Source organism: Microcaecilia unicolor, chromosome 4 (assembly GCF_901765095.1).
Source record: "Microcaecilia unicolor chromosome 4, aMicUni1.1, whole genome shotgun sequence".
NCBI lineage: Eukaryota > Metazoa > Chordata > Amphibia > Gymnophiona > Siphonopidae > Microcaecilia > Microcaecilia unicolor.
Genome location: NC_044034.1, coordinates 252,585,414 through 252,605,337, shown reverse-complemented (window position 1 = coordinate 252,605,337; position 19,924 = coordinate 252,585,414).

The following is a 19,924-nucleotide window of genomic DNA, read 5'->3' as shown; positions in this document are numbered from 1 at the left end:
AAAGTGATGCACATTAGAAAGAATAATCTGAATCATAGTTACTGATGCTAGGGTCCACCTTGGGGGTCAGCACCCAAGAAAAAGATCTAGGTGTCATTGTAGATAATATACTGAAATCTTCTGCTCAGTGTATGGTGGTGGCCAAAAAACAAACAAACAAACAAACAAACAAACAAACAAACAGAATGCTAGGAATTATTAGGAAAAGGATGATAAATAAGACTGAAAATACTGTAGTGCCTCTGTATCGCTCCATGGTACAACCTCACCTTGAGTATTGTGTTCAGTTCTGGTCGCCGCATCTCAAAAAGATATAGAAGAATTAGAAAAGGTTCAAAGAAGAGTAACCAAAATGATAAAGGGGATGGAACTCATCTCACATGAGGAAAGACTAAAGAGGTTAGGGCTCTTGAGCTAGCTCAATAGACAGATAAGGGGAGATATGACAGAGGTCTATAAAATCCTGAGTGGTGTAGAACGAGTAGAAGTGAATCCATTTTTTACTTGTTCTAAAAGTACAAAGACTAGGGGACACTCAAGGAAGTTACATGGAATTACTTTTAAAACAAATAGGAGGAAATATTTTTTTCTCAATGAATGGTTAATCTCTGGAACTTTTTGCTGGATTATGTAGTAATAGCGGATAGCATATCTGGGTTTAAAAAAGGTTTGGATAAGTTCCTGGAGGAAAAGTCGATAGTCGGCTATTGAGGTAGACTTGGGGAAGCTATTATTGCCCTGGGATTGGTAGCATGCAATGTTGCCATTATTTGGGCTTCTGGACTAGATGGACCATTGGTCTGACCCAGTAAGGCTATTCTTATGTTCTTATGGCTGCTTCTCAGTGAAGGCAAAGGGAGTTTGTGTCTCCTTGCTTGCTCGTATAAACCACTGCCACATGATTGTCTGAATACGTACAAAAGAACCATGAAGATGATGAAGGGTCATAGGACACAGAAGACTAATCTGAATTTCAAGTGGTTGCTATGAAAATATGACTTGTTTCTTGAAAATATTCCACGTGAATAAATGACCACAGCTTCATTTTAGCTGCAATTTTCAGGATTTGTGTTGGCATTTGTTAGACACGTGGAGGGGCATTTTTGAAAGAAACGTCTAAATCAGAATTTGGACGTTTTACAAAGATGTCCAAATTCCGAACAGGAAAGAAGGTCATTTTTGAAAAAGATCGACGTCTATCTTTTACGTTTGAAAATACCATGGACGTCCTGTGATTTGGACATTTTGTGATTTGGATGTCTTTGTTTTTCAGCCATTAAAAAAAAAAAAACGTCCAAGTGTAAAATGTCCAAAATCAAGCCATTGGGACATAAGAGAAGCCAGCATTTTTAGTAGACTTGTCCCCCTGACTGTTCTGTCCTCCGACAGCCTCGCACTAGTTTATAACGTGATCCTAAAATGTGTGTAATGCCTTTACTGTTATTCTCAGTCCCAAGGACTATCATTGCTGCAGTTTCCCCACTGGAAAAATACATGAGCAATGCACTGTGGGTAATGTAGTTCACAGGCAGTGCAACCACACTTGTTTGGCTGTGTAAGAACTGCTATCACTGGTTGTGAGGCTGCTCAGACCTTCTCTCTCTCCCTCTCTCTCTCTGCCAAGCTTGGCACTTTTGTCTTCCTGCTCAGTCTTACTATTCTGTCCACAGAGGTCAGCCAGGTATGACCTTTCCCTCCTATCTCTAGGACTACCCCTTGCTATCCGATAGCAGGCTCTGTCCCCATTGGTCTCTATCTGCTCCTCCCTGTGTGAAGCCCCACCACTTCCTTGTCCTTTCAGCCACGAGGGGCTTCTTCCTCCATTACAGCCAGGGACATGGAGTCAACACCATCTCGCTCCAGACAGCTCTGTCCGGCTCAAACTCCCTGTAACGAACCTGGATTTTTTACCCTGTAAATATCTTCTTCCAAATGAGATATTGCACATTGCAGTCACCCAGCTTTGGACTATTTCTACCTGTTCAACTACTTTCCCCTCCCCCTGCAATACAACTACCTCTCTTCAGATCTCCACCTCCCACAGCCTCCAGATTAAGAAGTCTCTGTATCCTGAACATCTATCTGTGAGTAAATTATCTGTGATTTATTCAATAAAAGAGACTTTATAAAATAACAGAGACTTCAGGTGATTGCTGCGCCAGGGTTATGCTCCATGATATTGGGGCTTCTTATTACCAAGCCCCAAGAATCATGACACTGACATCCCAGGACAGCAATAGGGCACCCTAGGGGGCACTGTAGTGGACTTCATAAAATGTTCCCAGGTACACATCTGACCATTGCTCCCTTACTTTGTCTGCTGAGACCCCCCAAACCCACTCCCCCAACTGTACACCACTACCATAGCCCTTACAGGTGAAGGGGGCACCTATATGTGGATACAGTGGGTTTCTGGTGAGTTTTGGAGGGCTTGCAGTTTCCTCCACAATTGTAACAGGTAGGGAGAGGTAGGGGGCTGGGTCCACCTGTCTACAGTGCACTGCACCCATTACTAGACTACTTCAGGGACCTGCATGCTATTCTGATGGACCTGAGTATAACATCTGAGGGTGGCACGGAGGATGGCAAGTAATGTTTTTCATCACATTTTTGGGGGGTGGGAGGGAGTTAGTGACCACTGGGGGGATAAGGGGAGGTCATCCCTGATTCCCTCCAGTGGTCATTTAGGGCACCTTTTTGTGCCTTATTCATAATAAAAACAGGTCTAGCTCAAAATGTCTTAGTCCTGGACATTTTTGCATTGTTCCATTATGGCTGAAAGACGTCCAAGTCTTAGGAATGCCTAAGTCCCGCCTTGAGCACATCCCTGGCATGCCCCCTTGAGATTTGGACATCCTTCTGAGAAAGACGTCCAAAAAGAGGTTTCGATAATACTGATTTGGACGTTTCTGTGAGATAAACGTCCATATGCTGACTTAAGTCACTTTTTGGACGTCTATCTCTTTCGAAAATGAGCCTGATAGTAAAATAGGTTACAAATTGGCACCTTCTTGCCCCCTCAGTCTAGGTGACCTGTTATAAATTACCCTCATAGGAGGCAATTCTACAAAGAGAGCACCTACCCTTAGGTGTCATATAAGTGCATAAGTTATAGAATACTAGAATTTACCCATATATATGCACACATATGGATGTGAATGCCCAGAAGGTGGTTTATGGACTATTCTATAATTTCACACACTTAAAACAGTGTAGCCAGAAAGCAATTTTTGGGGTAGCCAATGAGTAGATTGGGTGAGCATGCATTTCCTTTTTCCTCCCCCTTATCACTCCCCTATGAAAAGTAAAAAATTAAATACCTCAGTTGAATCCCCAACCCCGCCAACTGAAGACATCCACAACCCAGCGATCCATGTTTAGAAAACCACAGCAGTCAGTGACAGCTCTGTGAAATGCCAGAACTCCAGGCATGCTCAGTTCTCATGCATTAACTGAGCATATGTGAGAATTCAGCATGCCTGTGGTGCCAGTGTCTCAGAGCACCATCACTGACTGCTGTGATTTTCTGACTAGGGTTTGGTAGGCTGTAGGTGTCTTCAGCTGGTGAGGCTTGGAGATCCCCCACCACCTAGATTTGCCAACTTTTTAAAAAAGAAAACCCCAACACATGCCACTACCCTTTACCCCATCCATGACCTGGCCTCAACAAAAATCTGATCTGAGAGCAGCAGTGTGGGATTCAGTACCAGCAGTCCACATTGAAGGTAAAGGGAGGGGGGTAGTACAACAGGTTAAATTCTTTAGCCCTTTTTGAGCCATAATTCCCTCTACAGTCCCTACAGTACATATGCTTCTTCCATACAGTAATAGATCCAAATATCTATTTTGTATCTCTAAAACTACTTGCTCCTTCTCCCAACAACTGGTGTACAGTAGAGCTAGGACATTATTCCATAAAACTTGCTATATAAAAATATTTATTTCTAATATAGTCTCAGTAACAGCAATAGAAACCTTCTCTATACCAGGCATATTATGAAGTAACACATAGCTGTATAAAAATTCACTTAGGACCTACAGCAAATCTACCATTTCAGCATATCTTCCAAAACACATGTAACAAGGACCCTACCTAGGAAAAGGCAGCACTGTAAATTTGCAGTGGGCTCTAGAACATCAGTACACCTATTGGGAAAATTGAATAAGTCATATTACTACAGATCTTTATGTAGGAGTAACCAGTAATTAAAGAACCACTGATGGACAGTGTAGGACGGAGACATGTAACACAAAGCACTCTGGATATTTAAAATCATGCCTCCTTACTTAGCTTTTCTCAGCTCTAACTCCTTCTAAAATATGTTTATATTACTAAACTACAAATACATAACTAATGTAAACTGCTAAGCTCCATTTTTCAATACAACTTGCAGTTTTAATAAATAAATAAATACATACAGTGGTGGAAATAAGTATTTGATCCCTTGCTGATTTTGTAAGTTTGCCCACTGACAAAGACATGAGCAGCCCATAATTGAAGGGTAGGTTATTAGTAACAGTGAGAGATAGCACATCACAAATTAAATCCGGAAAATCACATTGTGAAAAGTATATGAATTTATTTGCATTCTGCAGAGGGAAATAAGTATTTAATCCCTCTGGCAAACAAGACCTAATACTTGGTGGCAAAACCCTTGTTGGCAAGCACAGCGGTCAGACGTCTTCTGTAGTTGATGATGAGGTTTGCACACATGTCAGGAGGAATTTTGGTCCACTCCTCTTTGCAGATCATCTCTAAATCATTAAGAGTTCTGGGCTGTCGCTTGGCAACTCGCAGCTTCAGCTCCCTCCATAAGTTTTCAATGGGATTAAGGTCTGGTGACTGGCTAGGCCACTCCATGACCCTAATGTGCTTCTTCCTGAGCCACTCCTTTGTTGCCTTGGCTGTATGTTTTGGGTCATTGTCGTGCTGGAAGACCCAGCCACGACCCATTTTTAAGGCCCTGGCGGAGGGAAGGAGGTTGTCACTCAGAATTGTACGGTACATGGCCCCATCCATTCTCCCATTGATGCGGTGAAGTAGTCCTGTGCCCTTAGCAGAGAAACACCCCCAAAACATAACATTTCCACCTCCATGCTTGACAGTGGGGACGGTGTTCTTTGGGTCATAGGCAGCATTTCTCTTCCTCCAAACACGGCGAGTTGAGTTCATGCCAAAGAGCTCAATTTTTGTCTCAACTGACCACAGCACCTTCTCCCAATCACTCTCGGCATCATCCAGGTGTTCACTGGCAAACTTCAGACGGGCCGTCACATGTGCCTTCCGGAGCAGGGGGACCTTGCGGGCACTGCAGGATTGCAATCCGTTATGTCGTAATGTGTTACCAATGGTTTTCGTGGTGACAGTGGTCCCAGCTGCCTTGAGATCATTGACAAGTTCCCCCCTTGTAGTTGTAGGCTGATTTCTAACCTTCCTCATGATCAAGGATACCCCACGAGGTGAGATTTTGCGTGGAGCCCCAGATCTTTGTCGATTGACAGTCATTTTGTACTTCTTCCATTTTCTTACTATGGCACCAACAGTTGTCTCCTTCTCGCCCAGCGTCTTACTGATGGTTTTGTAGCCCATTCCAGCCTTGTGCAGGTGTATGATCTTGTCCCTGACATCCTTAGACAGCTCCTTGCTCTTGGCCATTTTGTAGAGGTTAGAGTCTGACTGATTCACTGAGTCTGTGGACAGGTGTCTTTCATACAGGTGACCATTGCCGACAGCTGTCTGTCATGCAGGTAACGAGTTGATTTGGAGCATCTACCTGGTCTGTAGGGGCCAGATCTCTTACTGGTTGGTGGGGGATCAAATACTTATTTCCCTCTGCAGAATGCAAATAAATTCATATACTTTCCACAATGTGATTTTCCGGATTTAATTTGTGATGTGCTATCTCTCACTGTTACCAATAACCTACCCTTCAATTATGGGCTGCTCATGTCTTTGTCAGTGGGCAAACTTACAAAATCAGCAAGGGATCAAATACTTATTTCCACCACTGTACATACTTATAACAAACAATTTATTTCCAAGAAGTAAATGTCAAAAACAGCAGATAGATCAAAAATGAAGATAAACACCCTTGGTTGTGGTTATGAACAGGTAGAGACTTTGGAAATAATGGTTTGTGTGGAATGAGGTGGATGAAAGCAAGTTTGGAGCGGATAGAGAATGGCTTGAAATGAAGAAAGTCAAGACAGTGGAGATGAATGTCAAGTTCAAAACCTTTTGATGCAAAAGGGAAGATGAGACAATCTTTAGCAGGGCACAAATGGTGCAGTGAGAGTTTTTGAGGCATGGTATGATCACAACATGTTTGTAGACAGTGGGACAGTTGCTGTGGAGAGTGATATATTGAGAATGTGACAGATGGATGGCAGCAGGAGAAACAGATCTGAGGAGTAAGGATGGGAATGGGATCAGATGAACAAGTAGTGAGTTTGGAGGAGAAGGGAAGATGGGTAGTTTCCTCTTATGTGAAAAGGAGAATAGAATTACAGATGTCAAAAAAAAGATGAAGAAAGAAATGGGGATGGGAGAAATGGAAGTGACCCGGCAGGGAACTCAAGATTAATCTTGTGGATCTTGTGAGAGAAGTGGTCATCGTCTGGGTAGAAAGAGAAGAGGGGGATTGATTTAGGATTTCCAAAGTCTTTCCTAGTGATCCTGCAGCTTTGTCAGATTTTTAAGACAGCCACAATGAATATGCATGAAATAAATTTGCATTCATGCATATTTATTGTGGGTATCCTGAAAAAACAGCTGGTTTTGATACCAATAGGACAGATTTGTGAAGCTCTAGATTAGTTACTTTAATCATTACGTTCTGTGTTAGTTAATCTAGCTACCCTCCTTGGTTTTGGGAGACAACTCCATCATTAACTGACTTTGAGTTTCTGTTTGGATCTATATGTATATGTAAAATATATATTTTATCCAGTATTTTTTTACTCCTAGGTTGTGTAGTTCTTAGGGGTCCTTTTACAAAGGCGCACTTAAAAATGGCCTGTGGTAGTGTAGGCGTGGGTTTTGGTTGCACGAAAAATCATTTTTCAGCGCACCTGTAAAAAAGGCCCTTTTTTTGCAGAAAATGGATGTGCAGCAAAATCAAAATTGCCGTGCGTCCATTATGGATCTGAGACCTTAACGCCAGTCATAGACCTAGCAGCAAAGAATTTGGGCGGTAATGACCTACGTGCGTCAGATGCCACTTGGCACGTGTCTGCTACGAGCACCAGAAAATAAAAATTATTTTTCAGATGCACATAGCGGACGCGCGACAAAATTGAAATTACTGCAAAGGCCATGCAGTAACCAGGCGGTAACTCCAATTTGGCGCACATTGGGCACGCGTAGACACCTATGCGGCTTAGTAAAAGGGGCCCTTAGTTACCATTTCTCCTCTGGATCTGTCAACTAATTCCAGGGCATAAATGGCACTTTGAGTTTACTTGAGGGTTATTTTGTTCTTCTTTAATTTTTCTTCACCCTTCTCTGAATATTTCAGGATATTACTTGATTTTGTCAGAATAAAAGCTTTGAAAAGTAATAACTCAGGAATGGGTCAACTTAGCTTGGCAGCACTCCTGTGTGCTGCCACGTGAGAGACCTGATCTCACATCCTACACCCAGCTGGGACTGAAATTACTGTGGTAACTCTTAATATCTTACTGGAGCCACTAAACCAGCATTCCTCTACAACTCAAGAACTGCTACTATTTGCTCTTATGATAAAACTTCAGTAGTAAGGTTCTGCTGTATGAGGAAATTATTATCAGTAGTTTTCAGAATGTATTTATGGTATATCAGAGAGTTTGAAAAAGATTAATAAAAATTTGAAACAGCCTTGAAGAAAAGAAAGATTTATCTAATAGTCTATCATTGTAGAGAATTTTAAAGCCATTCTTGTCACAGGAAAATTAAAACATTATGCATGAAGGTTATGCTGCCCTCTTTAAAAAGGCTGCAACTGCTTTTGAATGGTTAAGATATAAATATGCAGTTCATACAGATAAAATGATTAATGGCAAGCCCTTCACCCCAAATTTTTCTTAACATTAGGTAACAAAATGTTTACTAGGAGGTAGGCAAATACAGGTCCATTAGTCTAATGTCAGTAGAGGACAAATAATACTAAGGAGAAAATAGCTCCTAGAAAATAACAGATTGCAGAAGACTAGACAATTTAGTTTGTCAAAGGGAGGTACTTGTCATAAAAACATAATTGACTGCTTTAATGAGGAGTCAAAAGTGGTGGATTAGGGTGGTGTAGTAGACTAACTCTATATGGATTTTTGAATAATATCTACGTAAGACTGGCAAGCAAGCTACACTGTATGGGAGTAAGTTAGAATATTTTAAATTAGGCAAGGATTTGGCTGAGAAGTTGAACACTGAGAGCAGAAGAGGCCACTCTGGTGAAGGAAAAGTGACCAGCGGGGTACAACAGGATTCACTACTAAGAGCATGAAGGAAAAATGTACTTCTTTACAAATTATACAAAAATTGCTAACCAAGCAGACACACAAAAAGGGGTGAAAATAATGGAAGGACTTAGCTAAACTGGTCTAGAGTTTAAGAACATGAGCCTCAATGCTAAAAAGTGTAAGAGTTCACATTTTCATGACAAAAATCAATTAGTCACATATTAACTGGAAGGATAAGAACTTGTAACTGGTAAACTAGAAACAAAGCTAGGAATAATCACCTCAGGGAGCTTCAAGGTGGCCAATCAATGTAATAATGCAAGAGGGAAGCTGGCAATATGTTCAGTTGCATGAGTAGAGGTATGGTTAGCAAGAAAAGGATGCAATGCTTCCCATGTACAGGGCACTATTAAGTGCTGTGTTCAGCTCTGAGGCTATAGCTTTTTATGAACATTGAGAGGATGGAATCAGTCCACATAAGGGCTACTAAAAACAAAGTCTTGAATGCAAACCCTAGACAGAAAGAAATAAGACACTCAAAATGAACTTAAGAACTGTCACATGCTGGTGCCTCTAGCATAACTCTCTGGATCAGAAACTCAGCAATAATTTTTTTCTTTTCCATGAAATAGGCAGCACACTTGTGTACTATTTACATGCTTTATTTACAACTTTAAGTGGATATTACATCATGATCGAATTAGCAACGTTCATAAGTACCATACAGTCCCTTCTGCAACTTACTTCAAAGTACAGTATCAAACAAGCAACAGAAGCTTCCCTAATCACAGCTGTTCTGACTCTCCCATGGTACAGACTACAGCCTTTGGGCTTTAATATGCCATCTAACTATTGTATTTGGCCTTTAAGACGGGCTTGAAAACGTATTTGCTTCCCAGATTGTAAATTTGGGCTTTATGTGTGCTGTTTATGTTCTTTTATTATTTCATTGTATTGTTCACCATCTTGAATGGCAATTTGTTTGCCAAGAAGAGGGTATATAAAGTTTTATAAACATTAAAAAAAATAAATAAGTAAATCTATCTTCAACAACCAACTCACAACTCCTTGTATAACTTCATCCTGAGTACATTTCCCAAACAAGCAGCTTCCCTCTTTCAGCTCAGCTTTCCAGACTACAGCATAAGAGCTGTAATATGCCAATTAAGTTTCCTTGTCAGCTTCTTAATTGCAGCTCTTAGTTTGTTTCTCCCTGCATACCACAGAACCTAACCTCTTGACATTAGTCTATCAAGAGGTTCTTCTTTGAGTCCCCAGTCATAGAAACATAAACAATCATGTCATGTAAAAGCCTTATGGCCTATCTGGTCTGGCTATCTATACCAACTATTAATCTGTACTATCCCTTCCCTTAGAAATCATCTGTGCTTCCCATGCTTTCTTGAATTTAGATACCATCCTCGTCTCCACCACTTCCAGTGAGAGACTGTTCCATAAGAGGTTATTCTTTGAGTAAGAGCCAGATGCACTAGCTCCACGGAAAGAGCCCTTCCCTTACCGATCCCTTATCGAATCGGTAAAAAACGGGCATGCATGAAGGAAATCGCATGCAAATGAGCTGCTCGGTGTTAGCTCATTTGCACGTGATTTCCTTCCTAAGCAGGGGAAGCCAGTTGGCCAGCTGAGCATGTGCAGAGCAGCCAAGCGTTATCCTGGCTGCTCTGCACATGCCAAAGACAGCTTCATACACATCCTTCACTCGAAAAAAAAAAAAGGACGTCCTTGATGAGCACTTGGACGTTTCTTTCTTCAGATTTTGTGATGGGCATCTGTCACATCCGTCGCTCCCTCCGGCTGCTCCTCTGTGGGTAGCAAGGGCCGGGAGGAAGGACCCGCAGCCAGAGAGGGCTTACCCAGCGGTCTCCCGGATGGGCGCCTGTTTTGGGTGCAGTGGGGGCTGAGCCGGTGTCCATTGCGGCGATGGCCGGCCTTCTTGAGGCCGCGGCTGAGAGCCGGGGCTCGCTGCGGTGATGGCTGCCCTGTCCGGGGCCGAGCCCGTGGGCCAGCGATCGCGGCTTCCGGGCTCTCGGTTGCCGGCTATGGGCTCCGTGCTTGTGCCAGCGGGGAGGATGGTGCCGAGACGCGATGGCCGGCTTCTTCCCCACATTCGGGCGCGGGAGCCCGCAGCTCCACCTCAGAGGAACCAGATTGGGATGACGGTGCTGTAGCCCCGCCTGGGAAGCCGGACAGAACCAACCAGAGGGATTTCTTCAGTAGTCGGGTTCCGATTGGCCGGCCATGTCGGCTGGGGCTGGGCGGTTAATTGCTGACAGTATTTAAGGAGCGGGGCTGAAACAGGACGTTGCTTCAGGTTCTGTTTTCCTAGGCCAGTCTTTGTGTGTTCTTGTTTTCTGTACGTTCCCTTGTTCTCCTGGTTTGACCTCTGGACTGTTTTTGGATAACTCTGCTAGCCGCCGGCCCTGACCTGTTGCCTGTGTTTGGACGATGCTGTGAGCTGCCTGCCCTGACCTGGTGCCTGTCTCTGTACTACTCTGATTTCCACTTGCTCTTCCCGCTCCCGGTACTGGGTCAGTTCGTCAACCCCGGGGTTCCGGAAGTCCCGTTGGCTGCCTGCAGCTGGGGGCTCAACCCCCCAGTGAACGGCGGTCGCTGCGGGTGAAGTCTTGGGTTTGCATGGCTGTCCTCTGAGGTCCTTCGGGGCCTTGCGGGACCTAAGGGCTCACCTTCTTTCCAGACAAGACAGGAACCTGAAGCCATGAGCTCGCCTACGCAACCCAACCTACGAGACCTGGCTAAAATTCTCCAGCAGCAGCAGGAGCAGTTGAACGCCCTGTCGGGAGCCCTGCAGAATGTCTGCTCTCAATTAACCACGGTCCAGGTGCAGAACCAGGCCGCTGCAGTGGCTCCCCGTCAGGGAGGGTCCTTCTCGTGACCTCGGTTCCCTGAGCCTACTCGGTTTGATGGTGTCCCTGGAAGCTGCCGGGGGTTCCTCAACCAGTGCAACTTGTACTTCAAAATGCAACCGGAGGCTTTTTCCTCAGACCAGGTAAAGGTGGCCTATGTTATTTCTTTGCTAATGGGACGAGCACTAGCCTGGGCGTCCCCGCTATGTGAACAACAAGATCCACTTTTGGACAACTACGCGGAGTTCCAGCGCCGGTTCCGCATGGTGTTTGATCTTCCAGGAGGGCCGTCTTCCGCCACCTCTGAGCTGCTGCAGATTCAGCAGGGCGAAGGGACCGTGGCACACTATGCAATCTGGTTTCGGACGCTGGCGACAGAATTGCGCTGGAATCAGGAGTCCCTATCTGCTATCTTCCTGGAGGGGCTCCAGGATCGGATCAAGGACGAGCTGGCCGGTCGGGAGGTTCCGGGGCAGCTGGACGCCTTGATCTCACTCTGTGTTCTGGTGGATACCCGATTCCAGGAAAGGGCTAGAGCCCGTGCGGACTGGCAGAGGAGGTCCGGAGGCGGCCCCCGGCCTAGTCGGGTACTCTCTCCCCGACGGGGCTCCAGAAGGCTGAGGGAGGCCTCCGAGGAGCCTATGGTCATTGGCCGTCAACGGTTGACCCCATCTGAGAGGACTCAACGCCTTCGGGGCGGCCTTTGCCTGTATTGCGGCAAGGCAGGTCACTTCATCAGCACTTGCCCCGCACGGCCGGGAAACGCCACTCCCAAGGTGCCATGAGGGGAGGGGTCTTGGGGCACTCAAATCCCCTACCAGACAATTTGATTGCTCTCCCGGTGACCCATGCGGTGGCAGGAGACGGTGGTTCACACCCGAGCCTTGTTGGATTCTGGGGCAGGGGAAAATTTTATTAGTCAGGAACTCCTGCGGCAGATGGGATGGCCTATACTGCCCTATCGGCCCGCCTTGCAAGTGACGTCCATCCAGGGAACGGCGTTACCCCAGCCTATCACTGAGGTGACCCCATTTTTGGGGCTCCAGGTGGGGAAAGACCACTGAGAGGAGGCTCAATTTCTGATTCTGTCCCGCACCATTCATCCCGTGGTGCTGGGCCTGCCCTGGTTACGGCGTCACACCCCTGTAATAGATTGGACTCTAGGGAAGATTCAAGCCTGGGGTGGTGCCTGCGCCGAGACCTGTTTAAGGGGTCGGGAGTCCAGCTGCCCCGCGGTGGTGGCCACTCCTAAAGCCGTGCCAGTCTGTCAAGCTGCCCTGCCAGAGGAGTACCGGGACTTCGCTGATGTGTTCAATCCCATGGAAGCGGATTTGCTACCCCCACATCGGTCCTTTGACTGTGCTATTAATTTGATGACCGGCAAGATGCCACCGCGGGGCCGACTTTATACGCTATCCCGAGAGGAATCGAAGGTCATGCAAGCCTACATCCGGGAGAATCTCCAGAAGGGGTTCATTTGCCCCTCCACATCCCCTGCCAGGGCTGGATTCTTTTTTGTGACCAAGAAGGATGACTCCTTGAGGCCTTGTATCGACTACCGGGGTCTAAATGCCATCACCGTGAAGGACCGATATCCTCTGCCCCTTATCCCGGAGTTGTTTGATCGGCTGCAGGGGGCCCAGATCTTTACCAAGTTGGACCTCCGTGGGGCCTACAACTTGGTCCGTATCCGGCAGGGGGACAAATGGAAAACCGCATTCAACACGCATGAGGGGCACTTTGAATACCAGGTGATGCCCTTCGGCCTGTGCAATGCTCCAGCGGTGTTCCAGAGGTTCATGAACTTCGCCCTTGAAGACCTGCTTTATTCTACTGTAATTGTATACCTGGATGACATCATGATTTTCTCTAAAGTTGTATACCTGGATGACATCATGATTTTCTCTAAAGATCCCCAGGAGCATGTGGCCCACGTTCGGACCGTCCTCCAGCGCTTGCGGCAGTATCGTTTGTTTGCTAAACTCAGCAAATGCTCTTTCCACCAGCAGACTCTGCCTTTTTTAGGACATGTTCTCTTACCTGGGGGTCTGCGGATGGATCCAGACAAACTCCGCGCTATCCGGGAGTGGCCCCAACCCCAAGGCCTGAAGGCGCTGCAACAGTTCCTGGGGTTTGCTAATTACTACCGTCAATTTCTTCCCCATTATTCGCAATTGACGGCTCCATTGACAGCGCTCACTAAGAAGCATGCGAATGTTAAGAACTGGCCGGCCGAGGCGCACACGGTGTTCAGTCAGTTGAAGAAAGTGTTTGAGTCCGCTCCCATCCTTCAGGCCCCGGATCCGGACAAACCTTTTGTGGTAGAGGTGGATGCCTCTGCTTTGGGCGCCGGGGCGGTCCTCTCTCAAGTCAACGCCAAGGGCCGACGCCAACCCTGTTTTTTCTTCTCCCGGAAGTTTTCCCCAGCGGACCGCAACTATACCGTAGGGGATAGAGAACTGCTAGCTCTGAAGTTAGCCCTGCAAGAGTGGAGACATCTGCTGGAAGGGGCAGAGCATCGATTTACAGTGATTACGGATCACAAGAATCTTTTGTATCTGCAGGAGGCACAAAGGTTGAATCCGCGGCAGGCCCGCTGGTCATTGTTCTTCGCCAGGTTCCGGTTTCAACTAGTGTTCCGGTCGGTGGCGCAGAATACCCCTGCGGACTCCCTCTCCAGAGCCTTCGAAGTTCCAGAGGACATCGAGGAACCTCATCTTATTTTGGATCCGGCTTGCCTCTGTGCGGCCCCGGCTGGGGTCACTCCTATGCGGGAATTTGTGCCTCCGCAGAACCGGGAAAAAGTAATGCACTGGGGACACTCGTCTGTATGGGCCGGACACTTTGGGTTTCAAAAATCCCTCCGTCTGATTTCTCGACAGTACCGATGGCCTCGTATGAACCAAGATATCCTTCAGTTTGTCACGACCTGCCCCACCTGTGCCCGGACCAAGTCTGTTGTGGGGCGCCCCTGGGGGAATCTGCAGCCCTTGCCCATTCCTGCAGCCCCCTGGGAAGAATTGTCTATGGATTTCATTACGGATCTTCCCCACTCCCAGGGGCACACAGTGATTTGGGAGGTGGTAGACCGGTTCTCCCGCATGGCGCACTTCGTTCCCCTGCCAGGGCTTCCGTCGGCAGCACTGTTAGCCCAGCAGTTCATCCAGCACATCTTCCGGCTCCATGGGCTACCAGTCAAGATCATCAGCGACCGGGGAGCCCAGTTCACTTCGCGATTTTGGAGAGCCCTGTGTTCCGCCCTGGGGGTCGTCACCCATTTCTCTTCTGCCTACCATCCCCAGACCAACGGGATGGTCGAGCGGATTAACCAGACACTAAAGGGATTCTTGCGGGCTTTTGTCAACAGGCGGCAAGACAACTGGGCATCTCTTCTCCCTTGGGCCGAGTTCGCTTATAACCACAGTGAACACTCTGCTTCCGGGCAATCTCCATTCTTCATTGTATATGGACAACATCTGCGGCTTCCTCCACCTATTCCCTCTGACTCCTCTACGCCCCTGGTTACTCAAACCCTTGCTGACCTGCGGGAGGTCTGGAACATGGCCCGAGAACAACTACAGAAAGCAGCCGCCCAGTATAAGTCGTTTGCTGACCGGCACCGGAGCCCCGCCCCGGTTCTTCAGCCAGGGCAAAAGGTATGGCTGAGTACTAAATACCTGAAACTCCAGGTGCCCTCTCGGAGGCTGGGGCCGCAGTTCATCGGGCCATTCTTGATCCAGTCTCGGATCGAAGTTGTGACATACCGCCTGCAGTTACCTAGAACTCTACGAATCCATAATGCCTTCCATGTTTCGCTGCTGAAGGTCTTTCGGGGGTCTAAGTGGCATCCACAGAGTAAAGAGTCAGTTGTTCTAGAGGCTGACCCTGATCCTGAGTATGAAGTTGAAGAAATCTTAGACTCCAAGAGGCGCCGGGGAAAGCTGCTCTACCTGCTATCCTGGAAGCATTTCGGTCCCGAGGACAACTCCTGGGAGCCGGCCACCAATGTACATGCCCCAGAGTTGCTACGGGCCTTCCATGAACGCTATCCTAAAAAACCAGGACCCAGAAGGAAGGGGGCATCTGGGGAGGATACTGTCACATCTGTCGCTCCCTCCGGCTGCTCCTCTGCGGGTAGCAAGGGCCGGGAGGAAGGACCCGCAGCCAGAGAGGGCTTACCCGGCGGTCTCCCGGATGGGATCCTGTTTTGGGTGCAGTCGGGGCCGAGCCGGTGTCCATTGCGGCGATGGCCGGCCTTCTTGAGGCAAGCAATCACGGCTTCCGGGCTCTCGATCACCAGCTATGGGCTCCGTGCTTGCGCCAGCAGGGAGGATAGCGCCGAGACGCGATGGCCGGCATCTTCCCCACATTCGGGCGCGGGAGCCTGAAGCTCCGCCTCAGAGGAACCAGATTGGGATGCCGGTGCTGTAGCCCCGCCTGGGAAGCCGGACAGAACCAACCAGAGGGATTTCTTCAGTAGTCGGGTTCCAATTGGCCGGCCATGTCGGCTGGGGCTGGGCGGTTGATTGCTGACAGTATTTAAGGAGCGGGGCTGAAACAGGGCGTTGCTTCAGGTTCTGTTTCCCTAGGCCAATCTTTGTGTGTTCTTGTTTTCTGTACATTCCCTTGTTCTCCTGGTTTGACCTCTGGACTGTTTTTGGATAACTCTGCTAGCCGCCGGCCCTGACCTGTTGCCTGTGTTTGGACAACGCTGTGAGCTGCCTGCCCTGACCTGTTGCCTGTTTTTGGATGACGCTGTGAGCTGCCTGCCCTGACCTGGTGCCTGTCTCTGGACTACTCTGATTTCCACTTGCCCTTCCCCCTCCCGGTTCCAGTACTGGGTCAGTTCGTCAGCCCTGCGGTTCCGGAAGTCCCGTTGGCTGCCTGCAGCTGGGGGCTCAACCCCCGGTGAACGGCGGTCGCCGTGGGTGAAGTCTTGGGGTTGCACGGCTGTCCTCTGAGGTCCTTCGTGGCCTTGCGGGACCTAAGGGCTCACCTTCTTTCCAGACAATACAGCATCCTTCTCTTGGATGTGTTTTTCTTACGTGCCCAAAATGACCACGCCGGAGAGAATCATGGATTGGGATGTGCGAGAACATCCAAATCAAAACTATTTGGACATCCCTTTTGATTATGCCCCTCCAGGTCTCTCTCAGCCAATCACAGCACATATTCTATAAAATACACCTAACTTTAGGCGTAGTTTATAGAATCATGCTAAGTGTGTGGTTTTTTGGTACCAATTTTTTAAGGTGCCATTTATAGAATTTGGCCCTAAGTCAAAACACAGTTTGAGTTATTTAAGATTTTGCTCACACCTTTTTCAGTAGTAGCTCAAAGTGAGTTACATTTAGGTACTTTGGATATTTCTCTGTCCCAGGAGGGCTCACAATCTAAGTCTGTATCTGAGGCAATGAAGGATTAAGCGACTTGCCCAAGATCACAAGGTGCAGTAGTGGGATTTGAACCAGCCACCTCTGGATTGCAAGACTGGTACTCTAACCACTAGGCCACTCCTCCTCTACCTATTACAATTATGAAGTATTCCTTTGTCTTAGTACTAATAAAATAAAAAGGCATAGCCTGGTAGTCAAACTGCACATACTGGGCTTCTGGGATCTTCTAAAAACTAGGAAGGTTCTTTTACAAAGGCCTCAAAGAAACATGCTCTGTGGGAAGAGCTATAAAACCTGTTGGGTGAAGTTTTCAAATTTTAGATGGCATTGGATCTCTCAGACACTTCTTGGAGTGCTCAAGTTGTGCATGACCTATATTTTCCAGGAATCCACCTCTATCACAATTTTTTGACAAAACACATATGAGAAGTACAGACTCCTGATTAAACAGAGATTCTTCAGTCTTTGGGATTAGAGATGTGTATTCATTTGAAATGTCAAGGGAAATGTCAATGACATTTCCCATGTTGTGTAATGTCATTTTTGTTTGCCAGAAATGACAGGAAAAACCCTGAAGTCTGTACACTTTTCTGATAGTGCATGCGTGTGTGTAGTATTTGTGCATACATGAAGTGTGTGCATATGTACAAACTATCGAGAAGGAATGTGCACTCTTTCCAAAATAGTTTGCCTACTAATAACTTTACTCCTGTTTTTGTTCTGTTTGGATATTTTTAAAAAAATTGTATTTTATTTATATAAGCTTCTTCTAAGATGATATTTCATTATAGAACTTTTGTGGTATTTGAATTGCAAAATGAGATTTGGCTTTGTTTTTTAAATTTTGTTTGTTATTTGTTAGTTTGTTTTTTGCTGTTTTTGTTTTTTTAACCACAGTAGAATCTTCTCAGTTTTCAAGTGTCACCCCTTATTCCAAGTCTGTAGATTATTATGTGGGTCCCTTGCAGTCGGTAATAAATGATATACAGTAGAGTCTCAATTATCCGGTGTAAACAGGATGGTTGGATAATCGAAAAGTTGGATAATACAGAAAATGTATATGAGGGATAAAAGAGAGACATATTGATTGCAGTAACAAGAGTTTATAATCTTAATATGCCAAAGAATCTTATCTAGCCCTGCTGCCGTTTAACTAAATGTGACACCAGGAAAGAGAAAGAAACCCGCATGCATCTCATTAGCAATGTTGTGATGTCATCTAGGTTTGTCCGATAATCTAGAATGTTGGATAAGCAAGATTCTACTGTACTATCATATCCTACCATTGCTGAAGTTTGGTTAGAAACCCGCATGCATCTCATTAGCAATGTTGTGATGTCACCTAGGTTTGTCCGATAATCTAGAATGTTGGATAAGCAAGATTCTACTGTACTACCATATCCTACCATTGCTGAAGTTTGGAGTTTTGTTATTGTAAAACATGCACAATTATAGAGTCCCAGGAAGAAAGCAGGATATAGGCCGCTTTCACTGAGCATTTTCTGTCAAATATTATTTCTGTATCCTTTTTCCTGAAGAAGGCAGCTATAGAAGCCATTTCCAGATAAATGAATTGGCACCTGTACTGATTAGTGGTTCTACATGTGAGCACCATAGGGCAATAGAAGTTCCAGTTTCTACTACTGGAAATTTGTACTGATGTTCTCTGCTTGTCCCTGAGGAGGTGCTTAGAGCTCTACTGGCTAACCCCCCTCCCCCTAAGACTGCAGTGACCTGGAAGGTATGCATTATGTAAGAGCTTACTACAATTGTGAAAATACTGGGGTGACTATTAAAATGTTACTTGAATATTCATATTTGTATCTAGAGTACAAGCTAAGCTTTACAAATGATAAATAGGTTGATTTCAGGAATTAGTACTTTGCCTATTTGTTTTACTGTGAAATGGAAGACTGAATTTCAAAATTCAAATTATTCATGGGCTTAAATAGTGTTATCAATTTGCTGTGTAGTTTCTGACTAATTATAGCTAGAAACTGCAAAATGATGAAGACTGGAATAAAAATTGTTTCTGTAGTTATATGATTACTCGCTAACTTAATACACTAAAACCAGAATATATATGCTGATTTTTGCAGTCTCTCTTGTGCTTTTGCAGAATTATGTGACCCATAGAAGATACCCTGAAGGCATTCTGATTTCACCTTGTCATATGGAGAAATATAATGCAGGCCTGTTAATGTTTATCATAATTCTATCTACTTCACTCATAGCTATATTTTTTATGACCCTTACATTACCTTCTGTGATCCTCTGGGCAACAATAGAAAATTATTGCATTATAAAGGAACAGGAAGATACAGGCTTCTCAGCTGCTGCAGAATCACCATGTCTTAGCCAAGTGGATATTTTTATTCTGAATAGCTCATGTAGATATCGTAGCTAAGAGCTCTAAATGATAGCTCAAGGGTTTTACCAGTATTGCAGGACTTTAAAAATATGCTGTAGAATACAAATGTGATTCAGTTAATATTATATATTGTGTATCATCTTTTCTGCAGCTGTGCTTTCATGATTCACTCCAATCCCCCTAAGTAATTATCCTCTAAGTAAACAGTAATTGGGAGGTGAATAGCGAATGCAGAGGCACTGGAGACAAGAAGGAAAGGGATATGGAAGCTGCATGGCAAGTGAAGGATTGTTAAGGGAATCTATTGTATGTACTTGTTTAAGTTTTTTTTTTATCATTCAGTAATAGATGAATTATAAGATGAAGAAAGCCATTTATACAGATAGTAATTGCATCTATGTAATTTTAAGCAGAACATCTGGCATATTGCACAGGGAATAGATTTGAAGTCATCTGGTGACATCACCAAAGTAGCTGAAATAGTTAAAACAATCTCTTATAACTGCTCCCACTTCTCCAAATAGCAATGTTTCCTTGAAAGCCAAAAATTCTAATCTAATACCTTATGTAATGTATGCATCTGAAAACGTTTCTGATTCATTGAGATCCTTTCTTTATCTTGAATACAGTCAAAATATGGGGAAATGTTCCCTCTCCTCCACCCAACAAGGGGACTCTAAGTTTCTAAGGGAAATTTTTTAACCTGTTACATCACTTTAAAGTTTCATCTCTGTTTAGCCTGTTTGAAAAAATTTGCAAAGTGCTATTAATTTTGATGTGGTGCTCACTCCATCTGTCTCACAGGAGCTGTCCAGCCCATGGTGCTGAACAGCAGT